Genomic DNA, 12382 nt, shown 5'->3' on the forward strand with positions numbered 1-12382 from the left:
TTTTTATACACTTTAGTAAGTCTTGCTTTATACCTCACTCATTGTCACTTGGAATTCAAATGAATGTCAGTTACAACAGGTTATATATTAAATGCCCTTCTTTGGGTATTCCATGGGTCACTGAATCTGTCTGCTCATCCATAGACACGAATTCTTCTTATTAGGAAGTTTGGTAAAAAATTCAGCTAAAAGATGTTCTGTGTGCTTGCCTCACCTGTGCCAAAATGTCAAGTGAGTTATTTTTGTCGAGCCTGTGACTTTTGTCGCAGAAAGCGCGACATAGGGATAGTGATCCGGGGGTGGCATTAAATAACTTCTTAAAAGCTTAATATTTCAGAAGGTAGAAGACCTGGGTGCTTCATACTTTTTATACAGATGTTTTATGATATGAAGTTTCCATCTGTCATATGTCCGTTTTCCTTGACCTCATTTTCATGGTTCCGTGACTACTTGAAAGAAAAGTTAAGATTTTTTGTAATGTTAATTTCTCTCTTATTATGAGTAATAGGATAACTATATTTGGTATGTGCCTACCTTGCAAGGTCCTCATGCCTGTCAGACAGTTTTCACTTGACCACGACCTCATTTCATGGATCAGTGAACAAGGTTAAGTTTTCGTGGTCAACTCTATATCTGAGATACTATAAGCAATAGGTCTACTATATTTGGTTTGTAATGATTGTAAGGTGCACATGTCATCTGACCTTGACCTCATTTCCATGGTTCAGTGGTCATAGTTTAGTTTTTGTGTTTTTGGTCTGTTTTTCTAATACTGTATGCAACAGGTCAACTATATTTGGTGTATGGAAATATTTTACGATGTTCATGTCAGTCTGGCAGGTTTTATTTGAGCTTGACCTCATTTTCATGGTTCATTGCTCAATGTTAAGTTTTTGTGTTTTGGTCTGTTTTTCTAATACTGTATGCAGTAGGTCAACTATATTTGGTGTATGGAAATATTTAATGATGTACATGTCAGTCTGGCAGGTTTTATTTGCCTTATGATATGAAGTTTCCGTCTGTCCATGGTCCTTGACCTCATTTTCATGGTTCAGTGACTACTTGAAAAAAAAGTTAAGATTTTTTGTAATGTTAATTTCTCTCTTATTATGATTAATAGGATAACTATATTTGGTATATGCGTACCTTGCGTCCTCATGCCAGTCAGACAGTTTTCACTTGACCTTGACCTCATTTTAATGGTTCATTGCTTATGTTAAGTTTTTGTGTTTTGGTCTGTTTTTCTTAAACTTTAAGCAATAGGTCAACTATATTTGGTGTATGGAATGATTGTAAGGTGTATATGTCTGTCTGGCAGGTATCATCTGACCTTCACCTCATTTTCATGGTTGATTGGTCAATGTTCAGTTTTCCTGGTTAACTTTTTTTCTTAGATACCTTAAGCAATAGGTCATCTATATTTGATGCATGGAATGATTCTAAGGTGTACATGTCTGTCTGGCAGGGTTCAAATGACCTTGACTTCATTTTCATGGTTCATTGGTCAGTATAGAATTTCCATGGTATGGTCTTGTTTCTTTTATACTATAAGCAGTAGGTCATCTATATTCTGTGTATGGAGGGATTGTATTAAAGGTGTACATGTGTTTCAGTTTGGTTTATCTGACCTTGACCTCATTTTCTTGGATCATAAATGTTAATGTGATACTTGTAGTAAAACTTTATATGTAGGACTATCAACATAAAATCAATGGTCAGTATAGTAGGCAAGACATTTCAGCGTGTGCACTCTTGTCTTTAATCAGCGGCCATCCTCTGTTAACTTTTACAAAAAATTGTCTTGAACTACTGGGCCAATCGAAATGAAACTTAGCCTCAATCATTATTCAGGTATCTACTGGTAGTTTAATTAAAAAATTTACAAAAATATGTCTGCTGATTCCACCTTCCAACCAGCACATGACAGAGATGGCTCTAAATAGAACATGGGGTAAAATGCAAGTTTTGTCCATTTTCTTATAAACCTTCATCAAAACTGCTAGACAGCATTTCATAGGAGTTATTGCCCTTTTAGGATGACAAGTTTTTGACATAAAAAAATTGCCTATTATCTTGTAAACTATAAAAGATAGAGGAAATCCTGATATTTTTTTTAAGTGATGAAATACATAGCTTTATACAGGTAAAGTGTCTCGATAGTTTGTAAATGAACATTTAAGTGATGTGTCTCAGGTAAATTACATGTGTTTAACAAATTATACATTTAATTGAAGTGGTAGTGACAATAAGTAAATAAATTACATAATACAAATAATTGAAGTATAGCTGAATGATAAAATTAGGTCAACATTGAGAAATCTGTTCAGAAAATATTAATTTTAGCATATTTTAGTTTCACCTATATCATCAAAACTTCAGAATTTTATTTTACATAATACCATGGTTTACTGTTTGTTTTTTAAATTCTTTAGTTCATTCTCTTGGTTTATCATATTTTATTCATGTATTAAAGGGCAATACAACAATAAACAATCCTCATCTTCTCATACATTGTAAACTTGTATAGTCTGTTATCTATGGATCTGACTGCTATTTCCCACTATTTAAAATAAAAGGTGTGTTTGCTCATTCTCAAATTAATTGTCTAAAATCAAATTGTTGACATTAGTAGAAAATAATCTCCATTTAACATTGTTTTAACAAATGTTTTAAGAAATTGAGCCAATAGATTCTTTATATACTCCATCAACAATGCTTGTATTTGCACATGTTTGTATGTATCGACATCTTCTTTAACCTGGTCATTTAATAAGTCAAGTTGGTCATTTGCAGCCCAAAAACAAAAATGTCCATCAATTGGTGCGTTACCTCTAATCTTCCAACCCTTGGTACTCCGATATCTAAAAAATTATTCATAGCAGCATCATTTAACTTTGTTGCACCACATTTGCAATTACACTTTTTCTAAAACAACACACAACTGACAAGCATCACCACCAGAACAATCAGAAACAGTAGAAATTAAAGCAGCTGGAATATTTGAAAATATTCTATTATAGGTTAAAGTTGAATTATTTATTATAAATCTATTACTACATTAACTAGAAAGAAACATGACACACTTAGAGGAAGTAAGTTAGGTTGTGAATAACTTGTAAAACAAATTGCACTCTGTAAATTTATATACTTACAGTTTTCACTTTTGTGTTTTCTAGACTGTTGTTTGTCTTGAGCTTTAAGTGTTTTGCTATGTCTTTGTCAATTTATCTTCAGATTACATTTGAGTTTGGATGTCTCTAGTTTCTTCTGCTTCATTTTCATTGAACATGCTACATTTATGTTGCGAAAACGAGACAAAGCGATCCTTAATTCCAGCATCGACGTCAGCGGTGTTAACATTTAGGTTCAGTCTGTGGTTAAAGATTTTTGTCGAGCCTGCTCGACATAGGAAAAATGATCAGGCGGCGTTAAATTACTTCTTAAAAGCTTAATATTTCAGAAAGTAGAAGACCTGATTCTTTCATACTTTATATATAGATACCTTATGTTATGAAGTTTCCGTCTGTCATATGTCCATTATCTTTGACCTCATTTTCATGGTTCAGTAACTACTTGAAAAAAAAGTAATTCTTAATTTCTCTCTTATTATGAGTAATAGTATATTTGGTATGTGCGTATCTTGCAAGGTGCTCATGTCCGTCAGAGAGTTTTCACTTGACCTCAACCTCATTTAATGGATCAGTGAACAAGTTTTTGTGGTCAAGTCCATATTTCAGATATTATAAGCAATAGGTCTACTTTGTTTGGTGTATGGAATGATTTTAAGGTGTACATGTCCAACTGGCAGATGTCATCTGATCTTGACCTCATTTTCATGGTTCAGTGGTTACAGTTAAGTTTTTGTGTTTTGGTCTGTTTTCTAATACTTATGCAATAGGTCAACTATATTTGGTGTATGAAAATATTTTATGATGTACATGTCAGTCTGGCATGTTTAATTGACCTTGAGCTCATTTTTACGGCTCATTGCTCAACGCTATGTTTTTGTTTGTTTTTCTGATACTATTAGCAATAGGTCAAGTATATTTGGTGTATGTAATGATTGTAAATGTATATGTCTTTCTGGCAATTATCATCTGACCATGACCTCATTTTTATGGTTCATTGGTCAATCTTAAGTTTTCCTGGTTTAGTTTGTTTCTTAGATACTTTATGCAGAAGGTCAACCATATTCAAAGCATGCAATGATTGTAAGGTGTACATGTTTGTCTTGCAGGGTTCATCTGACCTGTTAAGTTTTCCTGGTTAATAGATATAAGATGTGGTATGAGTGCCAATGAGACAACTCTCCACCCAAGTCACAATTTGTAAAAGTAAACCATTATAGGTCAAAGTACGGCCTTTAACACAGAGCTTTGGCTCACTACAAATAGCAAGCTATAAAAGGGCCCCAAAAATGACTAGTGTAAAACCATTCAAACAGGAAAACCAACGATCTAATCTAAATAAAAAACGAGAGACACTTATGAACCACATCAACAAACGACAACCACGGAACATCAGGTTCTTGACTTAGGACAATCTGAAACAATAGTGTAACATCACCACATAGAATTCGAAAGACACACTATAAAATATCAATTGAAATGGCTTAACTCAAACAAAAGAAATATTAACAAAAACAAGTGAATATACACTGAACCAAAAAAAATTATCTATGACACAATTTAAAAACAAAATTAATAAAACAAGGGGGTTAGATGTAAAAACAAATCAGAACGACAACCAAGTTTGTTTCTTAGATGTGCAATAGGTTAACTATGTTTAAAGCATATTTGGTGTATGGAATGGTGTATTTGTTTTTCTCGTTAGGTTTATCTGACCTTGACCTCATTTTCTTAGAGCACGTTAAGTTTATGTGATAGTTGTAGTAAAGCTTAACATTTTGGACTATCAACATTATATCAATGGTTAGTAAAGAAGGCAAGACATTTCAACGTGTGCACTCTCGTTTTGGACATCAATACCTTGGTCAAACCTTCATGGAATTTTATGAAGTTTGGACAGAAACTTGTTTATAACCAAAATACAGAATCAAGAGCAAAATTCTGAAAATATTTATTTTCATTTTCCGTATTTTACTAATAAAATGTCCTGAACCAATTCATGAATATGGCAGTTTGTTATCAAATAGTCCGATTCTATGATTATGTCAGTTTAAGATTAACCACTAATGTTAAGTCAATGATATTCGGTATGCAAATGTATTGTCATTTGCAAGTTTCATTTCCATGGAGATTATATAACCCCATCCCCTAAGTATGGTTCATTGACTTTGAAACTTTTACATAATTTACAAGTTAATGTTTGTGTTTATGTTTGGTTAAAGGGAACAACTTATGAAAAGTCAATGGTATTTGGTTTGCAGTTGTATTAGCATTGGCACATCTCATTTCCATGGAGATTGTTTAGCCCTGTACCTTCAGTCATGGTTCATTGACTTTGCATATTTGCATTACTTACATGTTAAAGTATTGCTATTTTAATTTCAACATTAATATTTGCATTACTTACATGTTAAAGTATTGCTATTTTAATTTCAACATTTGCATTATCAAAATAACAAATAGTCGAGACATATCTCTGTGTTAACAATTTATTGAAATATATTCTTGTTAATCATGTCTCGAATATATTTGAGTTTCAATTCTTATTTTAACTTGTTTATGATTAAGAGATAATGTCTGAAGCAAACTTTTGAAGGTATATTTTCATTTTCAGTTTTTTTCTGATAGTTTTTTGCAGTTAACATTTACTGGCATTCTGGGATTAATTTTTTGTTGACATGATAAGTTTGTTAACCTTCATTGATTGTTATGAAACTTAGACAGAAGCTTATCTCCAAGACCAAGAAATAGCCTTTTCTTTATAATTTGTTCTAGTAAGGTCTCAATAGGAATGTCTCTAATGTTTGCACTAATGTTTATTGTCCATCTTTGAAACGTAGCGGTTGGTTTATTTTTCGTCCATATCTGGGTGCCTTTCTTCAGTCATTTGATGATTCCCATGTGAGCATGGAGCCTGTGTCCTCGACTCACTGGAATCTGAAATGTTATCCTTCTTTGTTGTGACCGCTGTATTTAAGGCAACATTGAAATACTATGTCTTCTTGGTTGAGTTGACATCATTCAGAATAGCACCTGACACTGGACTCGGTGTTCCCGAATCAAGTGATAAAACCTCCTTAGGCTTTGATTCGGCATCCTGTATTGTTGAATCCTTGGTTGCATTTTCAGTTATGCTGATGCTTGAATCAAAACTGTATAGTCTGATCAAATGAACGAATGGTTTGATCTTCCAATCCTGAATTCGCTTTCCTTGAACTATCAGATGCATCGTCAGTAAACGCATTATCCTCATCTGAAATTACGGCAACCAATTCCTGTGATTGCTTATCGTTCTTATTCACAGTCCCACTTGAGTCTGGAGCATGTGCCCTCGGCCCAGGTGGCACATATAAATCAATCACACTTATCTCGTACAAGTCCGATACTTCATATTCATTAATTTCGTGTAGGCGAGTTTCCACTTCTTGGATATTAAGCACATCCGCCTGCATATTTTTAAGCTTTCTTCGCTGGCAAGATACCCAAAGAGGTACTGATTCCAACATACCTGGCTTAAGCATTGTGCAAAACAGTTGTTGTCTTTTGATTACCGATTTCATATAAAACTTTACTTAGACGTTTTTTAACTACATAAGGTCCTTTCCATTGAGTTTGAGTCTAAGGGCTTTTTCCTTATGTACTTTGCCGTGTCCATAGCGTACACAAGATCTCCTGTTTCAAACTATGTTCATGTTTTCTGTAGATGTTCTGATGATTGTTTTAAGGACGTTCTGGAAAATTCGTGGCATTTCTGTAAGAACGAAGATAGTCTGACAACGTAGTCTTCGTAGTTACCATTTGATTTTTCTTGCATTCCAATAATAAGTTCTTGAGGAAGTCGTACCTCACGGCCCAACATAAGTCTGTTAGGTGTCAGTCCAGTGCTTGTGTGAGGTGTACTCCGATATACATCTGTTAATAAATACAGATGTTCATCCCAATTAATTTGGCATTGACTGACAAAATATCTCATCATTTGTAACACGGTCCTGTTAAATATTTCAACTAGCTCATTTGAACAAAGTGGTAAGGCGTTGTTCTTGTTTTTGTCCATCCAAGTAGTTGTCCAAGTCGCAGCATTAAGCCACAATCGAAATTTTTACCTTGATCCGTGTAGACCTCTAACGGTATTCCAAAACGAGAGAAGAATTATCTGACCACGGTTTCTGCAACGGTTTCAGCTGTTTGGTCAGCTAACGGATAGGCCTCGGTCCATTTTGTGAACTGGTCCACAATAACCAAGATATATTTACTTCCTCGATGGGATTTTGGGAATGGTCCGAGAATATCTAGCTGTATGCGTTCTAGTGGTGCTCCAGTCTGATAGTTTTGCATTAGTGCACGGCTGGCTTTCGTGCTTTTCTTGTTAACTGCACACTGTTGACAACAAGATATGTAAGAAGCCACGTCATTTCTCATTCCATATCAATAAAAAATTAACCGAACCTTTTCGACTGTGCGGTGAATATCGGGATGCGCTGCAAGTACTGATTTATGACATACCTCAAAAAACTTCCTTCTTTAGACTCTCCGAAACGATAAATAACTCCTTCTCATCATCAATATTGTTTTCCATTTATAGTAAACGACTCCGTCTCGCATGCTTAGTCGTTGAAAGCAAAGCCAATAATGTCTTATAAAGGCGGGACATTCTTTTATTATGTTGTTGCGTTCGCTAATAGCCCTCTTAAAGACTTTTCATGTGCAATGTCTATTCGTGTTATCATTTGGATCAACTGCTTTAATTCTTTTCAGAGCTATTGGGAGTATATCATCAACGTCTGCTTCAAATTTTTCCCATTGAGAGTGCAATTTGCTGCAGTGTTAGCAGCCATTGCACGGCAATGTTAGTGGATCCATTCCTTCCGCTTTGTAGCAGTCACAAACATGACTAGTCTAATGATATCGAGACAGTGCGTCAGCGTTGCTATGGTCTTTTCAAATTCGATGATGGAATAATATGTCAAATTGACTGAGGTGTTCTAGCCAGCAGGGAAGTTGCCCCTGCTGGCTCTTGAAACGATCGCGCCATATTAAGGAGCTGTTGTCGGTCCTAAAGAGGAATCTTTGTCCAAGTTAATATTGCTTGAATTTCTCTGTAAAGGAAACCACGGCAAGAAGCTCCTTACGAGTCACACAATATTTTTCTTGAGCAGAACTAAGTGTAATATACCTGACTTAGGTTTGGGGGACTAGAGACAAGTATAATATAAATAAAACGAAGAGCTTTCAAATTATGATCCTTTTACTTTGGATTCAAACACAAAAAGAGGCTGATACAAGTAATAATCACACCAATCACGGACAAGGCAATACAACAGTTCCGGAAAGTACGGATTCAACATACAGATATACAACATCCCCGCCCAAAAAAGAAAAATTCCCATATTTTTCGAAAATGTTGAATTCGTACCCCAACAAAAATCAAGTTTTCATTTATATATGACAATACAACATACAAAATAACATGCACCTTTAAGCTTCATCATCTTTTACTATTACTAGTTTTATATTTCTCATGTTCGCAGACATGTAAATAACTTCAACATACGCATGACCAAATGCTGGTTACTCTTTAACTTCAACATAAATATGATGTAGCGAAATCTTATAAAGTATAGCATATCATCATTTTACTGAATTTTAGTGTGCTTGTTAAAAAGTGGTAGATATACAGTACGAGATTAGATTCAGTGGAGTCCCTGCTCCTGGCTAATGTAGATACACCTTATAATGAACAAAATTTATAGGTTACACTATGAGAAAAAAAAATCTACTATTGCGCCGACTTTCACGGTATACCATCCCTATCATACACACATGCTCTCGAGCAAATAAAACAATAAAGTGAAACAAATAAATTTCAGCAGAACAAGACTATCAACCAGGGTTATTTCTGAGTCATCTCTTGCACCACTAACACACAAATCAGATTTCTTTTCTTACTGTACACAGACAGATTTAAAAATTTAATGCTCAGATTTCCATCCAATCAGTCACACATAACGTTCGTTATCATACCAAAACAAATCTTCATTAATATTTACTAACAAGTAAATTTAAGTATCTCCGTACTTCATTTCAAAACTTTAACTTCTACCTCTATGATTTTTCAAAATATTTCACATGTTGAGGTATACAAAAAAAAAACTAACCATTAGAAACTCAACTACTTAAAAATACAACAAGAAATCCTATAATATAGCTGTCCTATCTAGTCTAATCAACATATGTACATGTGGACCAACAAAAAAATCATTAACATAGTGAACTTTGACGGTATTTTCGCACTCAGTGTATTTCAGAAAATAATTAACTGTTCCGTTTAAATCTTTAAACAATTACACAAATTAACTGTCTTAATGAGCCGAAACAGAAAGTTTTATAAAAATTGTAAAATGGAAGTTCTCAAAATTAAAATACTTTTCTCAAAACTTTCTATACCGTAATATTCAAATTAGAAGAAAAAAATAACAGTTCTGTGACAAAAAAAAACCACATCTTTGAACATATGTTTGCAATAAATGGTATATACTAATCATAAAATTGTTAACACATAAATAAAATGTATCAATAAAATGTATCTTCAAAACAGTTCAGGTAAATTTTTAACAGTAATCAAATAGTAAATCGTGTTTTGTAACTTTCGATATGTCCGATATGCGTGAGATAAATCTCACAGCAAAATGTTTCATATACAGCCTTTTTATTGCGATGTCATGAGATAAATCTCACAGACATAAATCTATGGTATAATTGGAGGTGGTCTTGACTTAAATAAGGCACGCGCCTTCGGTCCTAACTGATTTTCATCGATCCAGATAGCGTTCTGTGCCGGTTCCCCAATTAAATGTGCAAGGTAACGAATATTTCCATCGTGATTTTTCTTTGCTAAAAATCTTTTCACTTTCAATAATGTCCCGTCTGACGCAGAACTTGTATCGGTGCCTGATAAAGTAACGAAACTGTCATCTCTAAAGCGAACAGGTTTTTGTCTCTGTCTTATTGATCGCCGTAGATTTGGCACTTCTGGAGCTTCGTCAGTGTTTGTGCTAGATTTGTCACTTGTTGAATTATCACGACTTGTTGACGCAGTATCCACGGTGTCTTGTTTGCTTATGACACGATCTATAAAATATTCACATGGATTTGGTACACGAATATAAGCTGGCTTTAAACGGTTAATGTGAACTGGTTGTGGAATAACTTTGTTTGTTTTGGGTTCCATTAACGAATAAAGATGAGGACTGTCTATGCGATGAATAATATACGGCCCTGCTTGTTTAAGCTTAAACTTCTGACCAGCCCCTCTGGGATCTTTTCCTAAATACACATAATCCCCTTTTTCTAGAGACAGATTATGAGCTGTCTGATTAGCCCGTTCAATCATTGATATTTTAGATTTTTCTGAATTTTCACGCACTTGATTTCGAATAAATTCAAGTTTGTCAGCAAACTCTCGAATATAATTGTGATAATCTTTTGGAATTTCTGAAAATGCGGTTTTTGTTACACACGATAAGGGAAATGATGGCCTTTGTCCATAGATAATCTCAAATGGTGAATATTTTGTTCCTTCATTCACGGAGTTGTTCATAGAAAAGACGATACTTGGAATAAAATCCTCCCAATTTGTATTGGTCAACAAATACGGTGTAATTCGCTCTGCTAAGGTTCTGTGTGAGCGTTCGCAAGTTCCCAAACAGTGATGTGTAAAACTTGGTGTGAATTGTTGTTTGATATCTAAAAGTCTACATATTTCTTTTGTGCATTTTCCTATCATCTCAGATCCATGATCGCTAATAAGAGTATCAAAAACACCAAACTGAGTGATTATTTTATAAAGTGCATGCGAAACAGTAATTGGGTCAGAATTTGGTATAGGCTCTGTAAAAATAAACTTGCTAAACATATCGACTGCAGTACACACGTAACTGTTGCCTGATTTAGACACTGGAACAGGACCAAAAAGGTCAATTTCCCAAACTTGAAAAGGACGAATTGGAGTCTGAAAAGCAACAATGCCGGCTTTAGTCTTTCTGGTAGTCATTTTACGACACTGGCAAGCATGACATGATTTTATGAAGTCGGACACTTTTCCTGCTAAATTTGAAAAATAATAATGTTCCCTTATCAAATCTACTGTATGCTGAATCCCGCCATGGCCTCCAAGTGGTGAATCGTGGTAAAGCGAAATAATTGTTTTTACGACTATTTCAGGTAATGCAAGCTGATACTGACAAAATTGTTGTGTTCGCTTAGATCTTGCGACTCTAGTGTGAAAAAGCAAGCCATCGAATAAAGAAAAATCTCCTGTTTCAAGTAGAACTTTACGAGCTAGTTTTTGTGATTGTGGTAAATCACCTTTTTCTAAATATCGGAAAATATTGCAAAATTGCGGGTCATTAATTTGTAACTGTTTTATACTTTTCGGACTGAAATCACAATTTCTGAAAATTTGCAGCGATTCTATTTTCTGTTGGACAGTTTGCTCATCCGAAATAAAATTAACATCTGACAAATCGTCTACAGTTGCCGAAACTAGGCTATCATAATCGGGTATATTTGTTGAGCTTAATGCCGATTGGCTCTCCTCGACGGTATTTGTAATAAATTGATCATTACAAGGACTTTCGCCTGAAGTGTTCATCATAAGGTTCTCATCACTAGTCTGAGAAAATCTTATTTCCCCATTGGAAGATTGTATAGAATTTTCTTTTTCGGAAACTTTTGCAGTTGAGTCGGACATGTCAGACGCCACCAGTTTCTCGGCTATTGATAAGGGTTGATTCGTACGAACTCGTTTCTTTGTAAATTTGCGAGAAACACAATAATCGTTTTCCTCTGTATCGCCATCATATTCAAAGTCAGTTTGTTTGAAAGATTCACTTACTGGCCTACTAAACAAATTCTGCAAAATATCAATATTATTAAGCTGTAGCTCGTCGGTGTCACTTGATTTGTCACTACACAATAAGCTTGTAAAAGGCATTCCATTCGGTGTAATAATATTTCCGACATTTTCGGTGTGATAGGGGAAATATGGATCAAGCTGGTCCGGACTTTCAAATCCTGTTGTTGACGATTTGTAAGGCGCACGTGACAGAGCGTCGGCGACTTGCATGTCTTTACCCGGTTTATATCTCAATTCAAAATTAAACTGCTGTAATATGGCGATCCATCTTTCATAGATTGCTCCTTTTAACTGTTTTTGAAAAAGTGGCTTAAGTGCTTGGTGATCGCATTCAACTATG

At 34.7% G+C, this 12382-nt stretch overlaps 1 protein-coding gene across 1 annotated transcript in view; it reads left to right on the forward strand.

Annotated features, from left to right (window-relative positions):
• The window catches only part of LOC127705450 (uncharacterized), a 351867-nt gene that overhangs the window by 199418 nt on the left and 140067 nt on the right, over positions 1 to 12382 (forward strand). The gene's annotated exons all lie outside the window — the stretch shown is intronic.

Source organism: Mytilus californianus, unplaced genomic scaffold (assembly GCF_021869535.1).
Source record: "Mytilus californianus isolate M0D057914Y unplaced genomic scaffold, xbMytCali1.0.p SCAF_6, whole genome shotgun sequence".
Lineage (NCBI taxonomy): Eukaryota > Metazoa > Mollusca > Bivalvia > Mytilida > Mytilidae > Mytilus > Mytilus californianus.